Genomic DNA, 16,255 nt, shown 5'->3' on the forward strand with positions numbered 1-16,255 from the left:
ACTTGACCAGGTGGCATAAATGTGATGTGTGTTTACAGTCTTGTTGGTTTCACATAAATGAGTTTCTTCCCTCTGTAATTCATATGAACATAACTCAGTTATGTGGAAATTGTTGACATAACCATTTTATGTAAATTGAACAAGTCAGTTTTTTGAGTGTAGAGGAACACAGTCTGGACTGATGGAGCTGATCCTGAGTCAGACTGTCAGCAGGTTTAGAAGACGTCATCTTGTTGGGATTGATGGGGTCAGAGGTCAGAGTTCAACATGTATTGATAATCCTCAGAGCAGTGTGTGTTTGCTGTGTGTAAAAGTTCCACTATACTGAGAGGACAACACACTGCATCTGTCTTTATTATTGTTTTCTGGTGAAGTAATCTAAATGTTACTATGAGTAATGTTACTGTTTTGTTGAAGTCGTTTGAGTCAGTTACTGATTACATTTTCTGACAAGTAACTTGTAATTGTCCCAGACTCCATGTTTGAAGCAACCCTCCCATCCCTGATCACCTCCTACTAAACTCCCTGTCCAGCTGGAGAAAGCCTGTGGAGGTGAGATGACGAGTCAACATCTGTTTCATTCCAGATCAGTATTTTAAATGAAGCCTCCTGGACTCTGAGGAACTGCAGTTTGATGTCAAGGTCAGTGAAATGATATTTGATCCTCTACTTTGTCCCACTGGGGCCAGTCCTGTGTGGATTCATCACTTAATTAACCAGATAGTGAACAAACCAAGTTAACTACAATAATTGACCAGTTAGAGAAGGTTTTCCAGCAGCAGTAATCCTGACAGACTGAGTAACTTTATTTCTTTACTGTTTTTAACTCAGCATTTCTCCCACTGTCTGATCTGCTGCAAAGCCTGATAATGGTACAAATCTGGGTCACACTTTTCTTGAAGCACCCTGTATAACACATTATAAGTAGTTATAAACACTCATACATGATCACAATGCTTCATAACGCACTATACAGCACTATACAGCACTATACAGCACTATACAGCACTATACAGCACTATACAGCACTATACAGCACTATACAGCACTATACAGCACTATACAGCACTATACAGCACTATACAGCACTATACAGCACTATACAGCACTATACAGCATAGGATTAGGGTTAGGGTTCGGTCCTGGCATTGTGATCATCTATGAATGTTTATAACTATAGCTACACATGTTATGATGGCATTTTAATGCTTTATAAATGTACTTATAAGGTGTTATACAGGGGGGCTTCAAGTAAAGTGTGACCCAAATCTGATTTTCTTTTGGAGTTGGTGGGAGTTCATCTTTAATGTCTGAATTTTATGTTTGGTTGTGAATAAATAGAAAAACAATTTAAAATGAGCAGAATAACTGTCTTTCTGTCATTTCAGTTGTGTTTCAGCAGGAATCTCTCCGGGATCAGCAGCAGATTCTACCGGTTTTTATTCCACAGGTTCAATCAGCAGGTCGATGCATTCAGGAGATTGTTTCAGTGGTTTGGTTGTGTTCATTCATTGTGGTAACGATGCAGTAATGTGTTCATACTCAGAAAAAATGTACTTTTTTTTTACTTTATTATTTTCTAAAGCAGGTACTCCAGTACTTTAACTTAAAAATCTGTCCTAACAACTTTCTCTTGTATTGGAGTAATATTTGACCAGGAGGATCAGAACTTTCACTCCAGTCATGGAGCTGAGGAGTTTGTCCACTGCTGCAGGTCTGTATGGGACGGCATCTTGGTTCAGACCTGGACCACAGAGTCCTGCACGGGTCCAATTTTCAAGACCCGCCCCGGCCCGACCCGGGGACGTACAAACCCGCAACCGAACCGCAAACCCGCGCATCAGCCCAAAGAGTACCGCGACCCGATCTGACCCGTTGAAACACGACCCGCAGCCCGACCCGGAACCCGTATTTAAAGTCATCATGTTGGGTCACAGTGTCTGCATCATGCAGCACATCAACACAGTTCAGCTGCCAGAGACTAAACAACACCTGAAGGAAGCAGCTCTTCCTATAACAGCCTGACTTCAGTCCTGAATCATCAGCCCTGCTGTTCTTCTCCCATACAACTGGAAAAACACTCGTTTGTTACGTTTAATGCTTTTAAACTTTTAATCTCTTAAAGGTAACTTTACATGTGTAATAGACTTACTTTCTGTCGTTCAGCAGCTACGAGCCGTGACATGTTTAGAATCCATCGAGGAGAAAAGTAATCCATCAGGGAAACACTGAGTAATGTTTGAACACTTCAGGAACATTACAAAGTGATAGTTCTACGTTTTATCCATTTATTTCTCAAATATCTAAATAGCTATTAACTGTTTTGGAAGTGGCGCTTGTTAGACGGCGGCAGACCGTTTGATGCTCTCGTCCAATCACAGATTGTGTTATTAGATGGCGAAATGCGATTAAACAGCTGAGCCAATGACTGTGACAGGAAGCGACCCTCAGAGAGTAAATAATGACCAAGATAGTTTTCTGTAGTTTGCTCAACTCACTGAAGCCCGGAAATGGAAGCAGAAGAGCGGCGGTGCTGCAGACAGTCGCAGCAGACGGGTCATGTCACAACGTTTTTATTTTATTTATTATTATTTTATATTGATTCTCATGAGTCAATCTACAACCCACGACCCGACCCGCAAGCTATTTTTCCCACCCAGATCCGAACCCGAGAAAAAAAAGATTTTAAAAACCACCCGCAAATCAGCTGTTTTTGCGGGTACCCGACCCAGTGCAGGACTCTGCTGGACCACAGTCCACCTATTGAGGACCACTGCTGTGGACAGTCTCAGTGTCCATGAGGAGCTCCTGCTGTGTGTCCATACCTGAGAGTGTCCAGACTGCACTGTGGATCCTCCACTGCAGCAAACAGCTTCTCCACTCCTGAGGCTCCTGGATGGTTGTAGCTCAGGTCCAGCTCTCTCAGATGGGAGGACTTGGAGCTCACAGCTGAGACCAGAGAAGCACAGCCTTCCTCTGAGACCAGACACCCTGACAGACTGGAGGCACAAACATGGCATCAAGTCAACCAGGAAGAAGGAAGATCCTCCACATGATCAAGCAGCAGCTGGATCCTGACCTGAGAGCTTCCAGGTTACAGTGAGGACTCTCCAGTCCAGAAGACAGTAGCTTCACTCCTGAGTCCTGCAGGTTGTTGTGACTCAGGTCCAGATGTGTCAGACTGGAGGACTGAGAGCTGAGGACTGAGGACAGAGCTCCACAGCTTCTCTCTGACAGACCACAGCAGCTCAACCTGAAGAAGAAGAAGATCAGTCAGTCATGTGGAAAACACAGAAGACAACAAAGTGAGACAAGAAGTCCAGTCAGTGAACTGGACCTCTGTGCAGATCTGAACTTTCTCTGGAACGGGTTCATCTTAAGAAGGCCTGCCTCTTCTGACAGTTTTTCAGGTCTCTCTTGCAGGTCTCCCCCACTTGAAACACACCTGACTAGGGATACAAATTACCGAGTAATTCATTAATCGATAGTTGTTTCATCTTATCGATCGATTATCAGATGATTGATAAGCGGCAATATTACTGCCAAGCTGAATTTCCCTCTGAATCAATAGGTTCATTTCTACGAAAATGCTGTCTTTCTTATGGAAGAGAAAATGCAAATCATAATTCCTCAAAGGGACTTAAGGCAAGATTTGTGAAAAACTACACATGCATTTCCAGTTTATTCAGTGCTAAAGAGCCGTGAAGCATTAAAAACCTAAACTAACAGGCCAATCCGCGAATCCGTCTGTTACCTTATACAGGCTGTGTGCCACAGAATTTGTTGCAGTTCGGGGTCCGAATTTCCCACGCAATCGTGGGGATGTGACGTAAATTGACGCTGTATGCGCGTTGCCGAACAGGAAGAACATGGCCGCCGTGGACACGGACTCGAACGCTGCTGGGATCAGGTGGCCATCGGGAGGTTCGGGAGGTTTCCCGAATGGCCAATGTGTTCCGGGCCGGTGGGGTCTATCCTGCCCCCCCACCCTCACGGCCCGTGTGCGTGTCCGCTCTCCCGGTATATTATATATTTGGTCTCGGTCTGCGAATCGAAGCACCAGCACTCCTCCCCACTGGGGTGAAAACGGGAGTGAAAACAGATGCTGACAAAAATCACATAATATGCGCTGTGGTCTTGCAGTAAACCGCGACGTAGTGAACAGCAGGAGCATCCCTGGTGCAGCGCTGTGAAGACAAGCAGTCTGAAGTATTTGTGCGCGCTCCCGTGCCGCCTGGCTGGTGGCTGCAGTTCCCCGCAGCGCCTATTGCGGCAGCACTGAGGTACATTTTTTAAAGTTGCCTTAAGTCCCTTTAACAAAACATTTATTCTTAACAGCAGGGAACAACACATTCACAAATAGAACAATGCAATAACAAGGCTAATTTAAGGATAGTTGAAACATGAAACAAGGCAAAACAAATAGAACAAAAATGAAGGTGACTTTAACTTGAAAATAAATTAGTGCACTGTCACTTATTTAGTAGTATAATAAAATACATAAATCTGAAAAAAATTCGAAATTAAGTCACAATTGGACTATTAGCACCATTTATAATCCTCCTTTACATTAAAATGCAGGCTACCTGTAAGCAACTAAAAACCTCCCTGAGGATAATGGATGTGCCCATAAACAAAACGGAAACATGGTGGTCCTCACTGCAAAGTGTGAGACTTATCTGTTTTTGTTTAAAATATGAGCACTTCATTACCTCTATAAACCCCTGTCCCTCAACCACATGTATTGGCAGCATGTCTGCAGTAACCATGTCCCATACCCGCTGGGTAGCGCCCCCTGCCTTCCTGGAGTCACTCCTCGTCCCGACGCTGCAGTGACTGTAGGCTGAGAGCTCCTCGCTCCTCGCAGCACGGCTGAATGTGACGTATTGAGGTGATAAATTAGTGAAGTTGTGGAGGAGTGGTACTTTAAAATACTTCCACAGATTGTGCGTTTGGCGTCATTGACTAACTTAAAGTGGTTCCATACCGAACTGTCTGTGCCTTCGTCCTGCCAGTTTACCGCTTCTCATCTGTCTTGTTGTTGTCGTCAGACGCCGGCTTCTTCTGTGTTCCCGCGTGTGTGTCGAGGACGTCTGGCGTTAAGCGCGCCTTCATGCGGGCTTGCGATTAGTGGCTGGCGGTGCAAATAACGTCTCCAGTCTTCAGAACAATTTAAAGGCTAAGTTCGGTTTAAACAGTCTTCACGTTGTTTATAGAATGAAGTAAAACAATATCCTCACCCAGAAGCAGGGCGGGTGCGGGCTTCTCAGGCGCCCTGGGCGAGCCCGACACGAGAGTTGTCGAGCGGGGGGGCGGGGGGGCAGGTGAGCAACCGAGTGATGCCAAGCGAGGCCGAGCAGTGCGCTGCTCACACGGGCCGTCACAGCAGCGCACCGTGGGCGGGGCACTCCTCAGGCGCCCCCTATGGCTCGGCGCCCTGGGCAAGTGCCCCAGATGACCAGCCTAATCGCTGGCCCTGCCCACAAGGCTTTTCTGATCAGAACAGAGCTTCGGGAGAAATTTAGATCCAAAATCGGGCGGCGGACATCCGTATACAGCTAGCAGACAGGGCATCAGTAACGCCGCTCCAAAAATGGCTTTAATCATCCAAAAGCTTATTAGTTTCACCAAGATTTCATCATGGTCACGCCTCTCCTCCACGACAGATATTCATCCATTTTGCACGAAACTGGAAGAAGAAAGCTGTTGTGTAGCCTCCGGTAGCCCCTGAACAATGAGCCATACTGCGCATGGCGCGGCAGCCGGAAACAAAGCTTTCAGTTCAGGTCAGCAAAACTACAACAACATGTATCTTGTAATATGTTGGAATGAAGTCCAGAGGCGTTTGGTAGCGTGAGGACGTTTATTCCAAGAGCAGGCATGTCACGGGTGCGGGGGGGAAGGACCCAGGCGCAGGCAGCTAGGCGGGGTAAAAAAGTCTTTATTTTCCAAAATAAGGGAATCCAGAACTCAAGGCAAATCAGGAACTCCGGAACAAAAAGGCAAACGGAGCGGAGGTGCAGGCAGGGACATGGAGGCACACAGACAGACCCACAAGGAGCCGACAAGACACACCTGGAGCACGGGACTTAAATACAGGGCAGGGCAGGTGAGGCACATTAGGGAGTAACGAGGCGGGAGAACATGAGGGCAGACAAACACAACAGGACCCCAGCGCCTCCACGAGGACGCAGGGGCACAGGGCGTGACAGTACCCCCCTCTCCATGTGCACCTCCTGGCACACAACAAGGCAGAGGGGGCAGGCTCGGACGGGGACAGGACTCAGACTCGGACGGGGACAGGACTCAGACTCGGACGGGGACAGGACTCGGAACGGGGCTGTGCTGCGCTCCCTCGGACAGCCAGCACGGACAGGAGCAGGACAGGTTGGGGCTGCACGCCGGCAGCAAACAGTAACAGGATGGGTCAGGGCAGCACCTCGGCAGACGGGACGAACAGGAACAAGACGGGTCGGGACTGCACGCCGGCAGCAAACAGGAACAGGTCCCCGGCAGCAAACAGGGGAACAGGACGGGTCGGGACTGCATGGCGCCACACGATCTGGGGGCGAGCTTCTCTTGCCGGCGGGGGGCCATAGGCACACGGTCCGGGGGCGAGCAGCCTCGCCGGCACGCGCCCTGGAAGGGCGCAGGCTTCTTTCGCCGGCGGGCGGCCAGAGGCAGGGGTTCCGTGGGGTAGGACTTACTGCCTGCTGGGTCCAGACGTGGTCGGCTTCTTCTGTCACGGGTGCGGGGGGGGGAAGGACCCAGGCACAGGCAGGGTAAAAAAAAGTCTATTTTCCAAAATAAGGGAATCCAGAACTCAAGGCAAATCAGGAACTCCGGAACAAAAAGGCAAACGGAGCGGAGGTGCAGGCAGGGACATGGAGGCACACAGACAGACCCACAAGGAGCCGACAAGACACACCTGGAGCACGGGATTTAAATACATGGCAGGGCAGGTGAGGCACATTAGGGAGTAACGAGGCGGGAGAACATGAGGGCAGACAAACAGAACAGGACCCCAGCGCCTCCACGAGGACGCAGGGGCACAGGGCGTGACAAGGTATCAGACACATGCGTTAGCATCTGTAGTCAAACACACACAACGACAAATGTGGTTTCCGAAGCTCCGGCTTACCGAGACATAAATATCTAGATACAGATATCTCGACACGCTGCACTTCTTACCGGACATATATCTGCATATATGACATATCTGGTGACACCAGGCTGTGGAGGAGGAGAGGCTGAGTGGACCATGATGAAATACTGATGAAGCTAATGAGTTTTTGGACGATTAAAGCCGTTTTAGGAGCGGCGTTGTTACCCATGCCCCATCTGCTAGCCGTACAGGGATGTCCGCCGCTCGATTTTGGATCTAAATTTTCTCCCAAAGCACTGTTTGGATCAGAAAAGCCTTCTGGGTGAGTATATTGTTTTACTTCATTCTATAAACAACGTGAAAACTGTTTAAATCGAACTTATCCTTTAAGTACAGAAAAAGAATGTTCTCCAAAAAAATATTGTGGGTTGAATTTCATGATGGATGAAATCTTCAGTTTGAAGAGCTCTAAGGTTAAAAGAAGCCATGATTGTTTGAGAAGAATGATTCTGTTTTTCTTTGGTTAAGTAATGAGAGAAGAAGGACTGACTGATATGATTATTATGATGATTTTTACATATTGCTGTACTACTGTGTACTGTGCCTTGGGACCCTCCCAGAGGAGCTGGAGGAAGTGTCTGGGGACAGAGAAGTCTGGGCATCCCTGCTGAGACTGCTGCCCCCGCGACCCGGCCCCGGATAAGCGGTAGAAAATGGATGGATGGATGGATGTACTACTGTACATATTACTGTATTACTGTACTGTGTTTTGTTGCCCAAAATGACTATTGGCAAATAACACTTTGTCTTATATCTTGTTTTTAAGCATTTATATCCAAACATCTTTCATTTTTTGTAAATATCTATCCTTGGTAAAACAGTTTAATAAAAATCATTTATCACAAGACTCTGGAAGACTCTGTTGCTTTCCAACCTAAACACAGTCTGAAGCAGATCAGTGCCATGTTACCATCACACAGCACAGTGAGTGGATGATGTGTGGCTGCTGCTCTCCAGCTGGACTGACAGTGGAAACATCACTGGTTACTTTGTTGAGTGACTTCCCAGATAATAGAGGAGGAAACATCAAGAACCGACAATGTTCCACTGAGATCTTCACAGCTACTCTACAGACAGCAGGAGAAGAACAGCAAGTGGCACATTTTATTGAACCAGTTTGTACCTGAGAGTGTCCAGACTGCACTGTGGATCCTCCACTGCAGCAAACAGCTTCTCCACTCCTGAGTCTCCTGGATGGTTGTAGCTCAGGTCCAGCTCTCTCAGATGGGAGGACTTGGAGCTCACAGCTGAGACCAGAGAAGCACAGCCTTCCTCTGAGACCAGACACCCTGACAGACTGGAGGCACAAACATGGCATCAAGTCAACCAGGAAGAAGGAAGATCCTCCACATGATCAAGCAGCAGCTGGATCCTGACCTGAGAGCTTCCAGTTTACAGTGAGGACTCTCCAGTCCAGAAGACAGTAGCTTCACTCCTGAATCCTGCAGCTGGTTGTTACTCAGGTCCAGATGTGTCAGACCAGAGGACTGAGAGCTGAGGACTGAGGACAGAGCTCCACAGCTTCTCTCTGACAGACCACAGCAGCTCAACCTGAAGAAGAACCAACAATGAAAACCAGATCAATGTTTCTCCTGGACTCAGTTCTACAGATTTGTTCTTAAACCACGTACAGAGCTTTGCTGGAGGCTTTGACCACTGGCAGCAGCTTCAGAAGAGCCTCCTCTGAAGCAGAGTATTTCTTCAGGTCAAACTCCTTCAGATCTTCTTCTGATGACAGTAAGATGAAGACCAGAGCTGACCACTGAGCAGGAGACAGTTCCTCTGTGGACAGACGTCCTGATCTCAGGGACTGTTGGATCTGCTCCACCAGAGAACCATCATTCAGTTCATTCAGACAGTGGAGCAGATTGATGCTTCTCTCTGCAGACAGACTCTCACTCAGCTTCTCCTTGATGTACTGCACTGTTTCCTGATTGGTCTGTGAGCGACTTCCTGTCTGTGTCAGCAGACCTCGAAGGAGACTCTGATTGGCCGGTAGTGAAAGACCCAGGAGGAAGCGGAGGAACAAGTCCAGGTGTCCATTTGGACTCTTCAAGGCCTCGTCCACTGCTCTCTGATGGAGAAGGTGGAGATTAGGCTTCCAATCGTTTGACCAATCGGAGGTTTTCTGTTGCTCTTCCAGCAGGTTGATTCCAGACTTGATGAAGGTCTGATGGACATGAAGAGCAGCCAGAAACTCCTGAAGGCTCAGATGGATGAAGCAGAACACCTTGTCCTGGTACAGGCCGCTCTCCTCTCTGAAGACCTGGGTCAACATTCCTGAGTACACTGAGGCTGCTCTGAGATCGATGCCACACTCTGTCAGGTCGGGTTCATAGAAGATCAGGTTTCCTTTCTGCAGCTCCTCAAAAGCCAGTTTTCCCAGAGCCTCCATCATCTCCCTGCTCTCTGGACTCCAGTGTGGATCTGTGGCAGCTCCTCCATCATACTTGAAAGTCTTGACTTTGGCCTGGACCACCAGGTGGTGGATGTACATCTGAGTCAGGGTCTTGGGCAGCTCTCCTCTCTCTCTGCTCTTCAACACCTTCTCCAGAACTGTAGCAGTGATCCAGCAGAAGACCGGGATGTGGCACATGATGTGGAGGCTTCGGGAGGTCTTGATGTGGGAGATGATCCTGCTGGCCTGTTGCCCTCTGAACCTCCTCCTGAAGTACTCCTCCTTCTGGGGGTCGGTGAACCCTCGGACCTCTGTCACCCTGTCCACACAGTCAGCAGGGATCTGATTGGCTGCTGCAGGTCGTGTGGTGATCCAGAGGCGAGCAGAGGGAAGCAGTTTCCCCCTGATGAGGTTTGTCAGCAGAACATCCACTGAGGTGGACTCTGTAACTTCAGTCAGGAACTCAGTGTGCTGGAAGTCCAGAGGGAGTCGACACTCATCCAGACCATCCAAGATGAAGACCACCTGGAAGTCTTCAAAGCTGCAGATTCCTGCTTCTTTGGTTTCAGTGAAGAAGTGATGAACAAGTCCCACCAAGCTGAACTTCTTCTCCTTCACTACATTCAGCTCTCTGAAGGTGAATGGAAAAGTGAAGTGGATGTCCTGGTTGTCTTTGTCTTCAGCCCAGTCCAGAGTGAACTTCTGAGTCAGGACTGTTTTCCCAATGCCAGCCACTCCCTTTGTCAGCACTGCTCTGATTGGTTGAGATCTTCCAGGTGAGGCTTTAAAGATGTCTCCTGGTCTGATGCTTGTTTCTGCTCTGTCTGCTGTCCTGGATGCTGCTTCAATCTGTCTGACCTCATGTTCCTCATTGACCTCTGCAGCCCCTCCCTCTGTGATGTGGAGCTCTGTGTAGATCTGGTTCAGGAAGGTGGACTCTCCTGCTTTAGAGACTCCTTCAAACACACACTGGAACCTCTTCTTCAGGCCACATTTCAGCTTCTCTGGGCAGATTGGAGCAGAAGTTCCTGGAAATAAAAGAAATAAAGGGTTGAGTGTATTAGACACTGAATGTGAAGATGAAAGTGTGTTGTTGATGTTTCTCCTCCATCAGATCTTCCAGCTCTTCAGTAGAGACCAAACAGCCTCTGATCTGATGGAGATGTTTGCATGATATGAACAGCAGAGCTCAGGAAGAGACATGAGACCGTTGTTGTCTCCATGTTTGATGATTGGGGATGTGGACTTGTGGGAGCTGGCCTCCCTTCCTGTTTCCTGTGCTCCCTGTACTGGTTGGTATCAGCTGCTCTGAGTGGAGCTCTTCAGCTCTCAGCTTCTCCTTTTCCACTCAGCTGCTTTCAGGACTCATTCAGAGTCACAGACTGACTTAGCACCAGCTCTTTGTTTCCATCAGCACCAAGTCCAGACCCTCAAAACTGGTGTTCAACAAGCTCCAACTCCTTGGTGGACCAGAGCCAAGCACAGAGTACGTCAGAGAGAGCAATTATTGTGACCAACCAGACTGGTGGAAACACAGAACCACCAGTTTTATAACAGCCTCGAGTGAAGATACAGTTAAAACTATCTCAGCATGGATGCTAAAATAAAACAGCAGTGGACTGAGGATGACACCCAGAGCTTCCTGGCACTGTGGTGATGTCCACTCCACAGTTCTGGCACTACTGGACTGGCCTGGATTCAGTCTTGGTGGTTTTCATTCCACTAGAGTACCGGGTCGGCATAGCTCCAGTTATCATTACAACTCGTCCAAACCTCCAGAGACGTCATTTGTTCTGTGGCACATTGTCGGTCGCTCTGTCTACCTCCTGCTGAATCGGGAAAGTGTTTGACAGAATAAATGACTTATTCTGGAATTACTATTGCAACAACACATCATCAGCAGGGTAAAACTAACCTGTCTCACGACGGTCTAATCCCAGCTCACGTTCCCGATTAGTGGGTGAACAATCCAACACTTGGTGGATTCTGCTTCACAATGACAGGAAGAGCCGACATCGAGTCGACATCTTATTCCAAGAAGAACTGACAGCTGCAGCCCTATACTGACACCATGACTTCTGACACAATGACTTGGCTCTGCTTTAATCCCTGGTCATGGAAACACAACCAGTTCTCAGGAGGGTCCAGGTCTGAACCAACTCTGGCTTTAGCACCAACACCAAACTGACATCTGGTTCTTCTTGGTGGAAAACGGACATGTGTGGATTCTTCAGATATTCTTTCAGATATTTTTCATTTTGTTCACTCCTCCTGCTTTCAGACTCAGAGTCTTGTGTCGGTTCCTTTTCTACTTCTGTCTGTTTCACAGTTCCTGTGTCTGACCTGGAAATGACCTCTGACCTCTGGTTTGGACTCTGTTCCTGCTCTCTGCTCTCCAGTCACTGTTGGACCTGAAAACATTTCTCTGTTTCATCTCCATCCTGTGAAATGAGATCAAATCCTCTTACTGCTCCACAGACGCTCAGCCAGCTCCTCCTGCTTCATCCTCCTCAGGAAGTCCAGAGTCATCCTCACTAATGACTCTCTGCTGCTCCTCTGCTCTTCATCCTCATCCTCTCTCTCTCTCTCTGAGCATGCTGGGTAATCTGGACTCAGGAGCTTCTTCATCTTCTTCAGCTCCTCCTTCATGAAAGCCACCATGTTGTCCTCCAGCAGCTGGAACAGAGAAACATCTGGAGTGAGACAGATGGAGATGTGAGTGTAAATCCAGGATGACAACATGTGAAGCCGAGTCACTCTTCATGTGGATCTCCAGCAGAAACAGCTTCAGCATCAGTGAAGGCTGGAAGCTGGATGAAGGTTGGACTGTTTCACTCTGGACCTGAATGGATCTAAGAAGCTGAGAGTCTGCTTCATGTTTCAGCTGGAAGTCTCCACAACTTCTTCTGTCTCACTGATGTGACAGCAAAGTGTTGAATGGAGACTTGTTCTCACCATAAAGATGGAGTCCAGATGTGTTTGATGCTGAGGGGCGGAGCCTCCACGGAGAGCCTGGGAGCTCTGCTGGCTGACGCTGCAGAAACATGTTGACTTTGTTCAAGCTGCTGTTATGATGATGAATCCTGACACAAACACTGATTCTCACCCCTCATCAGCTCCTCCTGCTCCACATTTAAAGTTATTGGGTTCCCTCCTGGACCAGTCACTCTTCAGGGACACACAGCTGGATGGAAACTCAGAGTCAGAGCTGAAAACAAACAACATCAGGAACAGACTGAGTGGAAAAAAGGAGGAAGACTGGAGGATAAAGGGAAGAAGTGAGAGTTTCAGACTGATGATTCTCTGAGTGAGAACTAATGAACAGATAGAAACTTCAGCAGGGTTTTAGCTTCAGTGACATGTCTGAATTATTTTCTAAATGAAGACATGAAATGCAGATGACAACAGGAAATAAAACTCACTGTGCTCTGAAATTTAGATCATCGTCCTTGGACTGGTCACTCTTCAGGGACACACAGCTGGGTTCAACGTCAGGCTGTGACCTGATACAAAGACACAGAGGTATTAGTTAGACACACACACACACACACACACACACACACACACACACACACACACACACACACACACACACACACACACACACACACACACACAGTAAGATGATGTGAAGAAGAGTGGTGGACAGTTAAAGATGGAGTCTCACCTCTGAGCTGTGGTCTGGTTCTCATGTTCTCCACACCGAGTCCTTTTAGAGGGAGGGACTCCCTCCTCTCTGTCCTCACACTGATCCATGGCAGAACACACACCTACACACACATGCATGCACACAGTTAAATATGACCATTTTGACGACCTGTCTGATCTTCAAACTGCTGCTGAATGATGTTTCTGAAGGAGACCTGAGTTCTGTCCCCAAAAGAAAGAGTCCCGATAATGTGGAGAAAACACGTGTGTGTGTGTGTGTGTGTGTGTGTGTGTGTGTGTGTGTGTGTGTGTGTGTGTGTGTGTGTGTGTGTGTGTGTGTTCTCGTATTTCTATCCTTGTCGGGGCCAAATGTCCCCACAAGGATAGCAAAACGTGGAACGACGTGCCTTGTGGGGACCTTTTTCCGGTCCTAAGTAGGAGAAACAGTGTTTTCTTGACCATGTTGTTGTTACTGAAAAAAGTAAAAGTGCAAAAACATTTCTTTAGGGTTAGGCTTTGTTGTGGTGTAGGTTAGGGTTAGGGTAAGGGTTAGGGTTAGGGGCTAGACATGAATGGGAGTCAATGGACGGTCCCCACAAGGATAGAAATACGAGACTGTGCGTGTGTGTGTGTGTGTGTGTGTGTGTGTGTGTGTGTGTGTGTTGAGGGAAGGGGGTCAGAGACATTGACTTTGGAAGCTATCATTTAATTTCATCCTGAACATCTCCAAGCTGAAGGAACTGATCATCAGGAGCAAACCGGACCTTCAGCTCAGAACACTCAATGGGGACAGGGTGGAGATGGAGCCAGACTTCAGCTTCCTGGTCTCCTCCATCAGTAAAGACCTGACCTGGACTGCTGGCTCCACCCTGATCCTGAAGAAGGCCCAGCAGAGACTTGACTTCCTGAGGACTCTCAGGAGGAAGAATGTAAAAGCTCAGCTCTTGGTGTCCTGCTGCTGCTGCTGGGTGGAGTCCGTGCTGACTCCAGCATTGAGCTGTGGTTTTCCAGCATTTAGCAGAGAGGAAGCAGCTCCAGAGGCTCAGAATCACTGCCAGACCCTGAGCAGCTGCCTCTCCCTTCTCTGGAGGAGATCTACCACACCTGCTGCCTCAGCTGGGACTCCTCACAACCCTTTTGAACTCTGACCCTCAGTGAGGCTTTTCAGGGCCATGAAGGAGGAAAAACTGACTGAAAAAAGTTTTACTCTGGAGCTGTGGTTGCCCTGAACGCTGCTAACAAAACCAAACCAAACAGCTGATGATGCTCACTCTTCACTTTGCAGCAACTCTGTCAACACATAATGCAAAATAACCCAGGTGCAACATTCTGGCAACAATTTTTACATTTCACATTCAGTTTTTATCTTTACCTTGTAAATACCAGGATGTCCCTCCTCCCCCTTTTATATTGGCCTTTGTATAATCCAATGGTGTCTTAGGTTTACTGTCGGGGGCTGACGCCCCCTAAAACATTCTTAAGCCCCCCAAGTAATTTGGTGCTATTCATTTTTTTTTTTTTTTTTTTTGTAATTTCATTTTCTACATAAATTGTTTGGAATATGATTTTAAATGAAAGGTCATAACCGTTCATTATTTACATAAATATGATCAATAATGTGTTGGTTTCCCCTCACCTCCAGAATTTCCCAGTTTGGGATGAATAAAGTACCGCTCTACTCTACTCTTCAGAGCGTCAGCTGGAGCCCTTCAGTGAATCCATTCCACTTGTTCATATAGAGAATGACTGCATCAGTGAAAGTCCAGTCCAGGTTTCCCCGTGACGTTACAGTGAGCTGGTTCCTGCAAAGAGCTTCTTTGAAAAACACACAGCTGAAGAAAGAGAAGGACGTGGACGGATGGATGAAAGATGGATGTAAGAAAGTTGATCAAGAAAGTCAGTATTGATCACTGCTGTGTGTGATGTGCCCCAGTTTGAGAACTGCAGTTGGAAAAGCAGTTACTCTGCAAACCTTTATTTGTAGTTGTACTGTGTCAAAAAAACTAAAACAAAAAACAAACTGAAATTAAAGCCGCAAGCGGCATTGGTCGGGACATGCCTCCCCGCCGGCCCACGACTGAGACGTCCTCGTACCTTGCTGGCAGAAATCCAGGTCACTGGGAGTTTTGCTACTCTGTAAACATCCATTTTCTTGATTTTACCTCATTTTCTGTTGTAAAAGGGCTTTTATTTTGAAGTACTTTTGGGCTTTTATTTTGGAAAGTCATTGACACTGGTTAACCCCAAATTGTCAACGTGTTTTGTTTGAAATGTCATTTTTCACAAAATTTGGACTTCTATTTTGAAAAGGTTTGAGGCTCTTATTTTGACACTCTAGAAACCTTTTAGACCTCATTGAGACAAACTCATGAGTGTTGTTCTGATATTTGTACGACATTCCTGCGGGCCGTGGCGACCATTTTCGTTTTTGTAGGTGGCACTAGAGAGCAGATGGGGTTAATTTTTTCAATTCATAAAATGTTTCACCAGTTCGAATGTGCGTGCCAAATTTGGTGAGTTTTCGAGCATGTTTAGGGGGTCAAATTTGTGTTTATAGACGAGGTCAGTATAATAACGTAGAAGAACGAGAAACGAACGAAAAACAATAGAGACCTTGCCCTCGGTCCTTAATAATAACAAATCATTTCTCAGTCTTTGTTCGCTGTTTGTGGAGTTTTGCGCTACGTTTGCCCACATGCTGTGCATCTCCTGGGGCTGAGAGAGAGAGAGAGAGAGAGAGAGAGAGAGAGAGAGAGAGAGACCACAGTAAAACTACACTATACCTTAAAAGATCAAAATTCAACCTGGAGGCACCACAGCAATCCAAACTGCAGCCAATAAAAACCTGCTATAGATGGAGGGAGAACAGTGAAGACACACCAAAACGCCATCAGTCAACAAACCGTACAGACTCTCCGAGACCAGGATCTCAGCATATCATTTCAACCTAGCCATGAAGGCGTCAATGAGGCAGTAGAAAACCTGAATAATATTTTTGACCTTTCAGCTTCCTTATCAAACCTCAAGGCCTCAAACAGAAAACC

The sequence above is a fragment of the Salarias fasciatus genome, chromosome 15 (genome assembly GCF_902148845.1).
Source record: "Salarias fasciatus chromosome 15, fSalaFa1.1, whole genome shotgun sequence".
Taxonomy (NCBI): domain Eukaryota; kingdom Metazoa; phylum Chordata; class Actinopteri; order Blenniiformes; family Blenniidae; genus Salarias; species Salarias fasciatus.